A 12,952-nucleotide genomic window follows, 5' to 3' on the forward strand; every position below is an offset into this window, starting at 1 on the left:
GAAGACTGGAATTCATGGGAAAAATCCCAGCCTAAGTTTCATAGGTCACCTGCATAGCCAGGACAGACTCCATACTTCAGCTTGGTTTCAGCAGCCTGACCCACATGTACGAAGGTCTCAAATCATGACTAGTACAACACCCAACCGGCAGAGCTGATATCAATCCCAAGGAAAAAAGACAAGCAGCAGAAATTCCATGGGCAGTTACCTGCCCTGTTGTTCCTAGCAAGACTGACCATCTGTCTTGGTAACCACACTGGCATTTATAATACCACCAAGCAGGTCCAGGTGAGCTGGTCTGTTACCCTTGCCTTCACACCTCAGGAAGTCCAAGATGCATTAGGCTTGCTCATAAAACCTGCTGTTTGACACATCTCCAGAAGACTGAAGCATTGTAACTGATGCTTTCATTTAGCTTATGTTGCTTGAAATCATAGGGACTTTCTAGCTTTTCTAGTTAATTCCAAAATCACCTGGAATGGCAGCGTGGTATTTGTAACTAGAGAGTATTTAGGCTCCACTTGTCTCAGTGTCTCCTTACTTCCCGCGTGGTTTATATACTTAAAAGTTTAATTAAAACCAGTGATTATTTTTTTTCTTGCAGATTACTACCTCAAAGGCAAGTAAAATACTCCAGTAACTTAGATGAGGTGGAACCAATGGGATCATTTAGAGAGGCAAAGGATGCAGAGCTTGAACCACTGTTAAAATTAGGCAAGGTTAATAAAATTCAGCTATGACTTAGCCATCTATTCAGGGAGCTGTGACAATGCACCAACTGATTTAGAGCTCAATAATGCAAGGTTCTCTGTGTCAAAGTATATGAAGCCAGGGAGATGTGAAAATATTTAGTAGCTTAAACATATGCAGTCTGTCAGCACTGAGCTTTGCAGGCCTCTCAGGGACTATAAAGGATCTCTAAATTGCAGATATATAAGATTTCCCCTTGATGGGGTTGAAATTATATTCATTCTATTTCCCCTTCCTCTCCCAGGTCACATCCCTCTGTCATAAGGAACCATACCAGCAATCAAATCCATAGTCTAGTGTAGTAATTCTTCTCACTTTTGCTATTTTGCTGACTATAGCAGTGTTTGGAATAATCCCAGCAGGTGAGTATCCAATTCCAGATGCTAGAGGAGAGAGAAACCATCATTTCAACAGGAGATGAAAAAGTTGCACCCAACTCTCCTTACCCTGTCTCGAGCAATATAAGCTTCCTAAGGATGTTAGTCATTAAACCCAGCTAGAGCATGGAGGTCATTTCCCAGACAATTCAGTTTAAGTGCCAAATTAAGTAACCAACTCATTGCTGTGCTCACTTATCAGGATGTTAATGGTTCTCATGTGAAGACAATGTTGGAAATGGCTTCACTCCACTGGCTGACTCCTGTGGCTCTTACTTTCACCACCAAAATCAGTATGTGCCACTTCAACCTTACATATTATTCAAAGGTCACAGCTCTGCACTCAGAAAGAAGACAGCAGAAGGTATTTCTGAAAACCCTATGTCTTTTCTTATTTTCTACTGTGCTTTGCCACTTCCTGCTGGTTCCTTCAAAGTGGTGAATCTAGGTATGTATGGAAGCTTCAATGTGTTCTTGGTTCAGCTTATCTTCAACCTGGTCCATGTTGACAATAACTCGACATTAGAAGACATTTGTTTCTCCTGACTCTTCTTTTATCCTTCACATTGAAAACTTAAGGCAAAAGTGAGAACAAGAGAAAATCCTCCCTTTTGGCTTCAATCCCTCTGAACTTTTGTGAAGCACACAGCAGGAACAGTAGCCCACCTGAGAAAACAATAGATCAAATTCATCCGTTTCCTTGATGAATGGCCAATAACTGGAAAGTCAAACCCAGAGACTGTGCCAGCATTAAATCAGACCTGAAGGACATTACAGGACTTGGGTCACACCATAAATCAGGGGAAAAAAATAAATCATTCTTTGCTCCACTTAGATTTGTATTTACATAGGAGCCAAGTTTTACAAAAGAGCTGACCTTGTCTTCTATCAAGCTAAACTGTCTGCCCTTCTATCAATACATACAGAAGTTCAAAGCAGGGATTGATCTTCTGTAGTTTTGGGTATTATGCCCAATCCAGCTGGAACAGGGCAAAAAGTTATTGCTGCTATTTCTTCTTAAAACAAACATTCTTACATCATACAAAAAAATTCCCAACAATTAATAGCAGTCAATTTTCAGTCTTACAACTGAACTAGTGAATGAGCCAAAGCAAATTTGGCTTAGGAATCAATCAATAGGGTGGGTACAGCAGAGGAAATGAGTTGAGCTTGTCTTTACTTGGGATTAGAGGAGCTGTTATTTGAAGTTGTCTTTCAGATAAAGCCTTCTTACTCCTCAGGTTGAAATCTAAAGCCTGTTTTACTTCTGATTCTTCAAAGTGCAGATGATCTAGTCTAAAGTTTCCAAAAGTCCATTGTTTATGAATGTCTGATTCAAGGCACATTGACCAAGTCTTCAAATCTCTTAAAATAACTACAGCCAAAATTCAGTGGTTTCACAAATTTACAAGTATGTCATCTCCGACTGTTTTACACCATCTACCTTCAGAGAATTCCCAGAACCACCAAGGCAGACAACTCATGTGAAACAGATAGAATATATGGTAGAAAGACTTCAGGGTAGTGATCCATTTGTCAGATTAAGGGCATTCCTACTCAGAGGATTTACTAAATAAATTATTTCTGGGCCATCACCTCTGGCCTGCTATGATGCTTGCGCTTAAGAAAAGATTGGTTTTGAAATGCTTTGTCCTTTTCATAGGCATTATTTAATCAGCAGCCTCTCCCAGCTACATGGAGATCCAGTCACTGTCTAAAAACCAACATGCCTTTTCATTTTCTGTTATATTAGTCTAAACACTCCAAAAGCATCAGCACAGAGTTCATAGGCAGGTTCCCTGTGGCACATAATTTTGCACTACTCTGCTACTACCCCTTTTTCAGAACAGAAGAATTGTGTTTTCTGTGTCATGAAAGCAGCAGCCTGCTTCATTTCTTGACTGTCATTTAGAAAGACCAAAAGGGCTGGATGACAAACATTACAAGTCCCTGGCCCACCAGCCTTTGACAGCAGTTTCATAATATTTTCCTCTTGAATCACACCTTCTGGCTAAAGGTGAACACATTCTGACATTTGTTCCACTGTTCTGATCCTGATGCACCAGCTGCCAAGCCTGCCTTGCATTCTTTCTGTCTCTTCCACATCTACATATATCAATATAAAGAAACAGCCCACCAGCAGAAAGGTGTTTTTAGAAACAATTTCAACCCCCTTCCTCAAGATTTCCTAAAATACCCTTGCTTATACTCAACAGTGAAAACTCCTAAACCACAGCATAACAGATTGCGATTTAAAAGTCCTTGACAACTGTACTATGGTAACTATGCTTCTGAAGACAAAGTATTACCAACAGTTTCAGCCATTAAGTGCCAATAAACCAGAGAATCTTCAGCAGACCAGTCACCAAACTAATCACTATTGGAATTAGACCGTCTGCTAAGGAACAGCATTCAGATACCTGATTGGAAAGCAAGAGAAGGGAAGGGGCAGAAAGTTGAACGAGCTTGGGCTTAACCACAATAAGGAGGACAATATTCCAAAAGAAAATTTTAATCTAAATAGGGAAAGCCAATCTGTGTTTATGGCACATTTCCATATCCTCCAGAATGCTGTTAGAGCTTAATAAAAAATAGTCCACAGTATATAAAGACACTGTTGTATGATAAGTAGGTAGAGAAAGAAGGCATAATACTCTAGTTTCTATTACTGTTATTCTAGGAGGAATACTTTCACATGCAATTAACTATGTCTGCAGTATACCAGAGACAAACAAAGGTAAATTGAAAAAATCCAATTAAATTAGAGAACCACATAGGACACATTCAGTGACCAATAAATAACACATAAAGCACTTCTGCAGTAGGTTGATGAGCATTGCTGGTTATCAAATATTGAAGGGGATTCTGGAATAACAACAGAGGGGAGATAGTACACTCCGATTCATTAAGGAGTTGCAGATGTGACAAGCAAGGGAGTAAGGGCAGCTTCATGGCACAGGTACTGGCTGTTCAGAGAGGCTGTGTTCAGGTCCAGGACCCACACTGAACATGTTATTGCATATTAGCTTCTCAGCTGAACAGCAGGGATAAAATTGCACCCTTACCCTGCCTACTGCATTCTAATACCAATCTCGGATGAATTCACAGCAGCCACCTCCACCACCTACTTTGATGTAAGTTCAAAGCAGCATATTTGTGCTTTTCCCCACATCGCTTCTCATGCTAAGCAGGAGCTCCCAAAAATTGCTACAACATGCCATTGATGTACCTTCTTTCCTTTATTGTGATGCTTTTAAGAAGTTCTAGAATAGCTTGATGAGAAGGCACAGGGACAATGCAGGCTTTGTTATTTCACTGCTTGGAAAGTTCTTCCTGAGCATTCAGTGGCTGAACCTTTCGGCATGAAAGCAGCAATGGGAAATTCGTTTTTCTCTGTTGTTTATTAACTCCTGACTGCAAGCTGCATAAAAGTCAGTGCTTAGCACTGAGGGGGATTTTCATCCCATGGGTCTTTGCAGTTTATGTCAAAAGAACAACACTGGTTCTATTAAGAGAATCAGATTTAGGACACTGAGTTGCTTTTAATCACCGTGGTCTGAAAGATGAGGTTCATTGTTTCATGAAACTTATTAACAAAAACTTTTGACTACCTATTTAACTAAAGCAAGCCCAAAAGTCTGGTAACTGTGAAGCTCTTTCAACAAGACAGTATTAAAGTCAAGTAACAGCTCAAGGACTTGATGATTGCAATGACCATCCCCATGGTCTGACAAGAGGGGTTTTTTGCAGTGGTGGTGGGCTGTCAGATACCCTTACAGGAACCTTTGAGTCCAGTGATAGATGCCTGGAGGTACAGAGGTACTGCAGTCACCAATTAAATGTACACATCTGCCTGGAGGACAGAAAGAATGAACAGCTTGTACCAGCAACACAGGAGTATCTCTAGCTAAAGGGAAATCTCCATCTAGTCTCAGTAGCACACCAAATTTCACACCGTGTAACAGCTAGAGACAGCCACAGTTGAACTCCTGTTTTAAAAATGCAATTATGAAGCAATCCAGTAAACTAGAAGTGCCTTTACCCTCTGAATCTGACCTTTGTCAGTAGGGTTTTTTGTATTTTTAATACAAACAAGCAGCATGTTTTCATAAGATCTGTTATTTACACATATAATTCAAACAAATCAAGTCAATTCCACATCTGAATTCTTGTAAAACCCAGTATATACTGATGAAATGTATTTGAAGATGTATTTTCATTATTTTACCCAAGTAGGTTGTCAGGGGGGTGATCCTGGTAACCCAGTAAAGAGGCAGGCAGTATGAGGAAGACAGGTAACTGCCCGTGGTACTAGTCTTCTTTTAGAACCATTTATGTAATTTAGGAATAAGGAGTAGTCATAGAGCAAGGGAATCTTTCAAGCCATATTAGTGGCAGGCACAATGACCCTTACGATACTTGTGTTTTCTCCCAAGTCAAAACTTCTCTAGGTTGCAAGAACTCTGAGCTGGTTTCTAATGGATTATAGTCAAAACAGTTCTCAGCACTCCTATAATTTTCTGCTCTATACTGCATTTCTTCCGCCCACTTGTTCAAATGTAGATGTATACCTGAATTTAGAACTACGTAAAAATGTAAGTGAAGCCAATAAGAAAATCTCACATTGACCCCTGTGGGCTTTAAATGGCATGGCAACTTCAAAATCATAACAAGATCTGTTTCCAAAACAGACTTGTCTAGTTGCTTTTGGTGTCAGAATTAGAGGTTAAAAAAATAATAGAAACAGCAATAAAGATATTTTGGTGCTTGAGAGAAAAGATGTACATGCACATCACAGTGTCTGAAGTGCTTCACTAATGGGCTGCGGCAGATAATTTCTCTTTACTCTGCTTAGCACTAGGTCAGCCACCCCTATTGGACAAAGTAGTAAGGTTATCTTGGTTTTATTTGTGGTTTTGAGGCATTTTAAGATTGTTTCCTTTATTTTCAGCCATCAAAACAGTCTGGGTGTGCTGGAATATTCTACCTCATAATAACCGCATTGGAATAACCTCATAATATGAGGTTATGTTTCCTGAGTGCTTGGTAGCAGTGAATGAGAGCATTGTTAGAAGCCTGTTGTCTTCAGGCACCAACCTCAGCCTGATAAGCAATTTTAAGTAGGATTTCACTTGGCACTGAAGTTACTTTGCTCAGTAAAATAAAAATAACTGCTGTACATAAATCCCATGTTGTACGTGCAAACAGGAGAAGCAAAAGGAACAACGTGTTCAGTAAGAACCCTTAACACCAAGTCATGGGGCTGGTCTGCTTCACAAGTGGAACACAGTTTTGCAAGAAAATGCTTAATATAGAGTTGGGCTTTTCAGATGCAAGATGCACCCAACATCATTGGCAGTATAAAACACCACTTACTAAGTAGCCATTCTACACAAACAGCTATTTGCACACAGCAAGCTAAACTCATGTTGTTCACTTTGCCCATTCCCATGTTCTTCTTTCTGTGCTAACACTTTTGAGTTCTTTGGGGCAGAACATAGTATACACGTTTGTATTTGTAGCTTGCTGAGCTCAAGAGGCACCTGCCCCATTTGGTGTATAGCATCCTCAAAATTACCCAGTGAAAATACGGTGTGAGAACCACCACACACGTACAGTATGGCTTTCCCCAGCTCATTCTCTGCAGAAATAAGACAACCAGCTACACTTGCCAAAAGTCCCATTTTAATTCTTTCTGCAAAATACCTGTTTGGGCATAAATTATAATCAGATAATCACAACTGCTTGCTGCCTTTTTTTTTTTGTTGTTGTGGGTTATTTTGGTTTTGTTTTTTATTACCCTCCTGCTACTGGAGGCAGCTGCTTCTTATTGTCTCCAATGCACAAAGAAAGACTGAGTAACATTTCATGAGTTTAAATTAGTATGATGAGTAGTGGAATATTTATTCAAGTCTAAAATGTGATATTCTTTTGGAGAAGTGAATATTCCATTCAGCTTCACAGTACACTCTTTCTCAAGGTCTTAAGATCCCAACAGAAGTCTTCAGAACAATGAAATCATCATAGATGTTCTCAATATTTTTATATTTACTTGGGAAAGCTGCATACCAGGTAAATGCTTTAGAAACTAACACACTGGCATTGTGATGTCCCTTGCCTTATGGAGTATAAGACCTCTGTGATCCAGCATGTATGATTTTTACAACACTAGTAAGGATTTAGCCATTTTAGAGGTAATACAACTCCTGAGATCCTTTCATTTACTTCATCACTCCAAATAATCCTTGGCTTGTGTAGCTCCATTCACTTTAAGAGACATCCTCATCTCTTTCAATAGGATTCTGGTGTCTCCTCCACTTCCTCCCCAAACTCTTCTTTGGTTGCACTGTTACCCTAAGGAGTACAGTCATTTCTGAGAAGCTGGAAAAAGCCCTTCTCTGCTTGCAAACACACCATAAAGGACCCAGTATTTTTACATTCACCCTTGAAATCCATTTTTTCTTATTAGCTTTCCCCTTTGGTATCTAACTCTACAATTTCTACTTCTAATCTCTCACCACACCTTAAAAGCCATTAGAATTAATGGAAGTCACCTGTGATTGAGTGCATCTCTCAATTCAGGGAACAAACCCAGGTGGGCTGAAATAACAGGAAAGGGCATCAGTGTTGTTTTGATATTTAAGCACAAAGAGGAAAATAGACAGAGAACCTTTTAATTCTACTAGCTTGGAACTGTGCAAGCCCTACAGACCCCATCCTGGTAGGATTCAGACAAGCCAAAGTAGAACTCTAGTTCATTTATGAAATGAAGTAAGCCTGCTCTTGCCACAACCTTAGGTTTTACTCTTCAAACAACAGAATGAAAATCACCGAGTCTGAATTATAATGCAGAGAGGTCTGCACTGAGACCATATTATTTCCATTTGTTTTCTTTTGGTTTTGCTAACAGCACTTCAGAGAACCATTAAAGTCCCTTAAAGCCTGTCTACTGAATTCAAAGGGAACAAGTTTTCCTTATGCTTTGCTTTGTTGAGATTTTTTTATTTGGCCTTGTCTGGTTTTAAGTTTTCACCTTGGTTTTAGGGGTCCCAGTAGCAAAAAGCCCTATGAAAACTACACTGAAAAGGCTGAGAAGTGCTTTGGGCACCATTGGAAAGAAAGGAACCACAATTCCTTAGTAACAGCAGCAATATCAAACTTGCTCTGGGTTGAAGAATGTCATTTTCTTAGCCTCACCTTCCCCCTAACAGCCCTGAGTTACTACATAGCACAAAGACATTTGCATTGCATGAAGGAATTTGTTCTGTTGTTTTTCTCTTATCATCCAAACATAAGAAGCTGCTGAGCTGCAGGCAGGGGAAAGGTGCCACAGAGCTGGGAGGTTCACATCATTTCAGAAGCAGACATGAAAAAATTAGTTTAACAGTGAACAAAAAGAGTCAGTTGAGCCAACTCAACATGCAGGGAGGAAAACAACTTTAGACACACAAACTTGAATCAAATTGTGAAGTTTCTAAGGTTAGTGGTGTTTTCTGAAGCCAGCCTGTGGTAGATTTTGGCTCATCACAACCCAGCTGTGCTCCTCACAAAAAAAAGATGAGCTGGAAAAAGTAATAATGCACAAAGCCATCCCAGCTGAAGGAACAATAGCAAATCACTCAGACCAAAACCACCCAGCTTATAGCCTTGAAAAACATCTTGCTGCACGCACACCATCTTTTCTGTTCTTTAAGCCAACATTCACTGACTTTGCACCACTGCTTGCTCCGGGGCAAACAAACAGAAGATACCACTAACAAACTGGTTTCCAAAAACCCTTGGAGAGGCTTGAAGCAAGAATTACATTCAAATTTAAGCTTGGACTGCAAAGCTGACCTGCTGCTTCCCATCATCTTAAGGACTGATTTGTTGCAGCTGCAGGTTTACACACCTTGGCTTTTCTTATACAGAGACAATACCAGCCACTCACATACAACAAGGGACTTCGTAACGTGGCTCAGCTGCCAAAATGCCGTACCAAGATTTTCTCACTGGGTAGAAGTGCCTCTTGTAGCTTAACAATTAACATTATCACACTCTTTCCCAAGTCACCAGCGTACAGCACCAGCAAAAACATGGGCCAACTAAAGCAGCAGAAACACAAGAAAGTTCTCAGAACTCCGTTAAAACACTTTTAAGCAATCCGACTGAATTTTCCCCATCAGAGGGACTCTAAACCAGACAGCTTTTACCATCGCTCTGCTGCTATAAATTACATCCTTCTAAAGGAGCAGAACAGAATGTGGTTAATATTCTGCTATCTTTAAACTAGCAGGTTTGCTGTTAAACAGGCATAATTAAAACAACAAACAAGAGAAAGAGACAAGTCGGGAAGTTCAGTGGCCTTAAATAAGCGCTAACGACCTCTTTGTTGCAGAGTGGGGGAGGTCGGGTGCAGCATCGCGATCCTGCTCTTCACATTGCTTGTGAAAGTCTGTATTAATCCAGGCTGGCAGCAAACTGTTGCTTTAAGAGACACATTCCCTTCACAAACAAAGCCAGGTGGATTTTTAACTTATTTCTGACTGTATTTAGGTTTCTGTTGTTAAGGAACCCCGGGCAAACGGGATTTTTCTCCTGTAAAATCTCTACAACGACTGCTGCTGGTCTCAGGTGTGCAGCCTTAGTATAAATGTGTAATATTAAAAGGTGCCTTCAGGCACAGCCGTGAGCTATGGAGAGAAAAATGCACTGCCCTGCGAGTGGCCTCTGGCACAAGGGAAAGAGATAGAGAGAACTCCTCCTAGAACACCCAGTTCCAGTTTTGCCTTCAACTCCTCTTTTCCTGGCAAAATTCATTTGTATCTGGCTTGTGAATCCTGAAATGCACTGGAAGACAACTGCACAACCCCTCTTTCCTCTCACAAATCTTCACACAAGTTCTGCTAGCTCGCAAAGGAGCATCCTCTCTTAGATACTGTTATTCCATCCCAGTATAGTCTTAAAATACAAAGGCAATCTACTCTATGAAGAACAGGCAAGAGACCTGGGGGCATAATAGCTGCTGCAGTTCAGGAATAGATAACACAGGCATATGAGCAGCCCTAGGAAACCACTTAAGAAGAATCTGAGAAGTTCAAAAACGCCTACTCAACTACCCCATAAAACACTCCCCAGTTCACATATATTATTTGATTCAACCAAAGGGATAATAAACATTTTACTCATGTAGAATACAGCTATAGATAATGCTATAGCTCCTCCTTTCCCAACCTATACCCTCCACATTAACAAAACAAACCCCAAATTTTGGTTAGATTATCAAGACTCACTGAGATTATTTAACAGAACCAATAGAAATCAGTGCCTACAGAGAACAAATCCCCATATCCAGAAATCATTCTCATGATCCCACTGCACTGCTGTCTGTGCAAACAGATCTGTTTGTAAGATAAAACATCTACAAGCCCTTCACCCACCTCTTCCAGATGTAGCAGGGGTGCTTCCCAGGCCCTGCTCAGCCTCTCACTACCCTTTTGTCCTTTCTTGACCAGGTCTCTGGGAGCTTGCCACCAACAGCTTTTCCTCTGTTGCACACCAGAGCTTAATGAGGCAGCCACACCCTCATGCTCTACATGTAACCTCTGCAATCAAGGGCAGTAATTGGAACCAGCTGCTCTGTTTTAAAAGCTCCTCCCTTCTCATCAAGTTTCCCACCCCATCACAGCGCCATCTTAAGGTTGTGATGAATTATCCAGCCTGCCTCTTGATCCTCCATCATCTTGCTACACGGCAAAGGCAATTCAGGGGCCACAGAGCACTGATCTCACTAACGCAGGCTCAATACTGTGCCTCTGCACTGTGCAAAATCATGCCTGATGGGTTTGGTTACGTATAGGCCAAGGGGAGTACAAAATGGATAAATTCTACTGTGGTGCAACGAAATTTGTGTTCAGGACATTACTCATCACAAATACATTGTGTCATACACTGACATGACGGATGATTCTTCATTGTATTCTATCAGTGCAAGACAGCATATAAAGAAGCAGTGTTATCTGGAGGAAGATTTCACCTGATTTCCTTTAAAACCTGCTGAGCACTCTTGTTTCTTAAATGCTTGATCATCAGCGAGCATCTCTTTTCACACAGGGTGCTCTGATTGCACATTAGATGAGAACCCACTTAGCATTGCAGCCACAGGCAGGACAAGACTTATTTTTCATTGCAGGATACAGTAGTCATGGTATCTTCCTTCCTGTGCTGATACTTTATCATCTTGTAAGTAGACTTCTACCATGAATTTAAAAGTTACAGTACTGCTCCTGTCCCCTTGTGTTTTCATGACAGAGGTATATTTTTCGACTGTCAGCTGCAAGAAGGAGGAACTGGAAGTAAAGAGAAAATATGGAGGTAAATTACTTGAACTCCTTCTGTGAAAAATAATCACCTCATCCCTTCTTGTTCATCGCTAACTTGTAAACTTGTGTTAGCCTCAAGCTGACCTGCTCTATATGAACTTCATGATCTTAGAAATTACATCAGTATTCTTCTGGTCTGTACAGCGACCATCTGGGGGAGCTCCAGGAGAAAATGCTATTCCTTCTATCCCACACAATCTTATTCATCTGGCTTTGTTTTCTGGGTAGAATATTTCAATACCTAATGTTGATGTTTTCAGACAGATATGAGGCTCAGAATCTGACAGCAAAACCCAGGCACCGAGGCCACCACCACTCATTAATCTTCCTGTTCTTTGCCTAACAATATGATGTTACACTACTGCTATTGCTAACCTCTGCCTCAATTTCTCAGGCGCAGGATGACACTAGTAATATTTACTCCTCTAAAGAACATATTGAGCTTTGCAAAAGAAGCAAATTCAGAAGCTTGATAATACAAGTATCACTGAAAGCTGATAGCTGAATATGGCTGTCTTTGTCTAACACTTGGCTGTCTTTGAAATTAGACCATACATGCTGTGTCACCTATGGAAATGTTGATTCACCTGCCTACCGGTGCTTCATAGTGTTTTCTAATACTTCTTTTCTGGTTTTCTCCAATGTATCAGGAACAAGTCCTGTTTATGCCAAGCAAGACCTATTGTTCAAAAGTTAAAAAAAAACTATGTCATTTGTGATTGTGTCTGAAAATCTTTTCTATGAACTAGCAGACTGTACAACAGATGCAAGATCACAAAAGGATTCAACCAAGACAAGCCCACACATACGATATTGGCAGTGTCAAAAGTTTTCTTTCTCTTAAAGCCAAGATTAAAAAAATAGGAGAGAAATATTTCTTGCAAAGTGCATGTGGGCTTTAAAAAGAAAACCCATGAACTCTTCCCAGCCTTTTCTGTTCAAATATTGTAACAATCAAAGTCTGTAACTTCAGAAAAGAAAAACTCCCCCTCCCTAGAACAGAGTGAGGGCGTTACAGGTAACTATATCACAGGGTCCATCTGCTAGATTCACTTAGGAACTCATAAAAACAAGGTTTGCTGCAATAAGGACTCCTTTCTAATGTTGGTTATCTTCTCTGCTAGGAGAACAGTAATTTTGCCAGAGCACAGCTATTAGATACAAAGCAAACCAGTGCTCACTCTAAATGCCCAATCTTTCTTCAGAAAACGTGGTTGAAATCCACAATTGCTATATAAGATTAAAATACAGTCACTAAAAATAATCCTGGGGTTCCTGAGCCAAGGCAATTATTAATGATACATAAACACACAGTGATCAGTGTCCTGTATTGCTGCTCAGAGAACTGCTCCATTCTCTCCAGGAATCAAACTGAAGACACGCAGCTAAAGCAGCTTAACAGGTATTTGACACCTAACCGAAGAGCTCTGCATGAAACAGACTGAGGAACCTAAAGCAAACTCA

The 12,952-nt window shown here is 40.4% G+C and overlaps 1 long non-coding RNA gene across 1 annotated transcript in view; it reads right to left on the reverse strand.

Moving 5' to 3' along the window:
- The window catches only part of LOC133225223 (uncharacterized), a 182,179-nt gene extending 171,511 nt beyond the window's left edge, over window positions 1-10,668 (reverse strand). The window contains exon 1 of the long non-coding RNA XR_009729069.1: window positions 10,547-10,668. This is a non-coding gene — a long non-coding RNA (uncharacterized LOC133225223). The remainder of the gene's footprint in view (window positions 1-10,546) is intronic.
- Between the last annotated feature and the right edge of the window lie 2,284 nt (window positions 10,669-12,952).

This window comes from Neopsephotus bourkii, unplaced genomic scaffold (genome assembly GCF_033783945.1).
Source record: "Neopsephotus bourkii isolate Nb327-2 ecotype Australia unplaced genomic scaffold, CSIRO-AGI_Nbou_v1 NB_1749, whole genome shotgun sequence".
NCBI lineage: Eukaryota > Metazoa > Chordata > Aves > Psittaciformes > Psittacidae > Neopsephotus > Neopsephotus bourkii.